Below are 3,296 nucleotides of genomic sequence, written 5' to 3'. Positions count from 1 at the left end.
AATCCTTCTTCGCATGCGTTTTAATTATTTATACCCGATCTATTTATTTTTAATACCACGTTTGCATCAAAAAACAACTTCTTTTGAAAATGTTGCCATATTTAGCGATACGCGGGTAATGTGATTGCCACGATTAAAACAAATTTATGGCCAAAATTTGCTATAATACTTGCATATCATTTGTTGTTGAAAGCCGTCACTGTAAAAATTTTTTCTTCTTCGCTTTCGGAAAATATCGACTTTTTGAGAAATGTTTGACATAATCCACTCGACAAGTGTTTTGAACGAGGAAAAAGCAGCAAAATTTTGTGTATAAATTTACCTTAGTTCACTCAAACTTAATATTCAAAGAGAAAAAAAATTATCTAAAATTACAAAGCTTAAACAATTTTTTGATTGCAAATCGAATTTTAACAGTGCAAGTATAAAGGTCTACAACATTTCACACTTACTTGAAAATCCGCTGCTGTCACTACACAGCCATTCAGCAGTCTTTCGAGCGGCGTCGGACGTCATTGTGGAGCGAAACGATTTTATTAACATGGCTTCAACAGACAGCATCAGGACGCAGCGCAGTAAAGTTCACCCGAGTCCGGGGGCGGGAACAGCCCGTACTGTGTGGGTACCTAACTCGAGTACAATTTGCGCGAAATAAAAAAAAAAATTACGCGAATGAACGTTGAATATCTGAAACGTGGGATGGGAATGGACTATTATCTGCGTTCTGCTTTATTTGCTCAACTTGTAAAGGAAAGACTACTACTACTACTACTCGAAGCCATGACATTTACTTTGATACCAATCCTGTTATTCCCAAGATGCCCATCTCGACTCCTTGGTTTACTCCCCTTCTTATGTCGTCCATGTCCACACTTTCCTCTTCGTTCATTTTTTGAAATAATTCCTCGATTGTTTTTTCCGAATTAGCCAGAACTTCGTAAATTCTAGAAATGCAATTACGTCTCTCCATTTTTTACAAGAATTTACTAAAAAAATATAAAAATGAAAAAAAATCGAAACACAAAAAATAAATTTCAATCAATAAATGAAATAAAATTTTGAAAAAGAGAAAAAGAAGCCCAGCTGCGGTTTTAAAGAACAGAATCTTACGACTACTTTTGATATCACATATGCTCAACGATCTAGGTGGAAGATTGGAAGAATCAATGAAGGCATCTTTTGACGATGTGTGGCAGTTTTTAGAAATTAACATCGACTTTTGACTAATGATCTGGAATCAAAAGTTCAGCGGACTCAGCTGACTCAAAAGGACACCGACTCCAAATTATTGGTCTGCAACTCTGATATCAACGCACTTTATAAAATATTAAATTGTTCATATTTCATCATTAATGGTATGCCGGTGGGAGTTAAGGTTATTCCGGCCGATGACGATGTCGGTAGATAACATAAAGTTTGGTCACCAACAAGAAAAAGTTTTTAATTTTCAAACTAAACTCAATTGGACTTCTTGATGGATTTATGGGGACGTACTTCAAAGATCAAAAAGCCCGCCCCCTGAGAGCTGCTGATTGTGCTAATGATGCTAAATTTTCGGGTGAGATTTTAAATCGTCGCGTTTATCTCAATGATTATCTCTGTCTGGATGCAGGCAAACTTAATGGGATACTTTCCAAATTGCGAAGGGAAAAGAAGATTATGATATATAAGATAATCAACCCTGTTAAACCTTATGCTACGCTGATCCTATCTGATGGGATCTGACCTTCTGAGCTTCTTAATAAAGTATTGCGTATTAGTACTGACGTGAATGGTAACGTTAATTTATGAAGAGTGTTGCCGTAATGCCTGTGATCTTCGCTTGTTTCGCCTAATAAATAAAACGTCATTGTAATAAATGATAAATAAAATATAAATGTATTGCTGTAAATCATTTCAGATATTGCATTCGGTTTCTTACCACGTACCTAGATCTCACTTATTACTTGTCATATTAACCCATATACGGAACCGTAGTGAGTCGTAGCTCATCTATCATCTGCTCTGTCCGTAAGCACTGTCAACTGTAGACAATTTCTCATATTAACTGTCAAAGTTTTAGGCCCCAAGTACCTCCCACTGGGTTTGAGAAATTCAAAACTCTCGTGGTGGATAAATTTGATTTACTTGCCATCTCTGAAACTTGAGTGAAACCTCACATCTCCAGTCGGTCAGGGCTACGCCCTTATTATGAATGACAGGCTCCAAATTCTAGGTAGTGGGTATCTATCTAACCAGTGGGATTAAATTTAAGGTAATTTTTAAATTTTCCTTGCTGGAGGCGAGCAAATCGCTATTTACTGAGTTGGGAGGTTGATGTTACAACTATTTTTAGTGTCGTCTACTTGATTAGTAATTTTATTGCTGTCTTCAAAGTAGTCATTTTGGGATATTGTCGAGCATAATTATTTTTGAAGATTTTAATCGTAACTTTTTTGATCCAGCTAATGTTAATGTGAGGACATCCATCTGCTTGAGATGTACCCATGTGTTACATCTTTACACAAACGCATTAGCACATCGAACCACATCTTTGCTTGATCTCTGGCTCTGAGTGGCTGTAGCTTGCTCAACCATTCTGACCAGATGCAAAGTCCTTTTATATCGTATCATGCCTTAAGTTTCCTAGTTTTAATATCAAATGCAAATCTCACTTCGTATTTTGAATATAGGGACTTCAAAAATATTGGCTGCAGTGATCTCTATTCCGCTATTGCTGACATTGACTAACCTACCCTCTTTAGAACCGCGAATATTGCAGTACAGCCATCAGGATCTTTGTTTAAATCATTATACCCCTTTGTCCTGGTTGTCAAGAAGAAAATCCCTAGACCCACTCATCGTGTTGTCGGAATGATCACGAGATGAGCTGTTGTATTACTTACACTAAGCTTGCTGTTTGGTTGGGTTATATGCTACGTTTGGAGTGGCTACGTGGTTAGTTTTTTTTGTTTTCTTTTGATATATTGATATATATAATGAATAAATTGTGATAACTTTAATTTTAAGTTAAGTGTCTTCTACATCTACTACACCCATGCGTTTTTAAATTTTTGGTAATAGCCTACATTTTGTTTTTTTGGGATAATCTTGAAATGCACTGGACAATATACGGCGTAATTTATACTTGCTTTAATACATTTAAATTGGCCCTTGGAGGACTGGTGTATTGAATTCTTGAATTATAAATAAATAATTTAATAATGTTACGAGGGGACTTTCTAAAGAGGGATAGATAAGCAATGTGGGACCGAAATGAATGTAGTTCTCGGTACACTTTGGCAAATAAATTATTG

General features: G+C 36.1%; 1 long non-coding RNA gene across 1 annotated transcript; it reads right to left on the bottom strand.

Annotated features, from left to right (window-relative positions):
* LOC119644407 lies at window positions 1-1,045 on the bottom strand. The gene is made up of 2 exons (XR_005248513.1): window positions 792-1,045; window positions 1-687 (listed from the first exon to the last, which is right to left on the bottom strand). It is a non-coding gene; the product is annotated as an uncharacterized LOC119644407 (long non-coding RNA).
* Window positions 1,046-3,296: the final 2,251 nt, after the last annotated feature.

The sequence above is a fragment of the Glossina fuscipes genome, unplaced genomic scaffold (assembly GCF_014805625.2).
Source record: "Glossina fuscipes isolate IAEA_lab_2018 unplaced genomic scaffold, Yale_Gfus_2 116401, whole genome shotgun sequence".
Taxonomy (NCBI): domain Eukaryota; kingdom Metazoa; phylum Arthropoda; class Insecta; order Diptera; family Glossinidae; genus Glossina; species Glossina fuscipes.
This window is presented reverse-complemented; position numbering and strand designations above follow the sequence as displayed.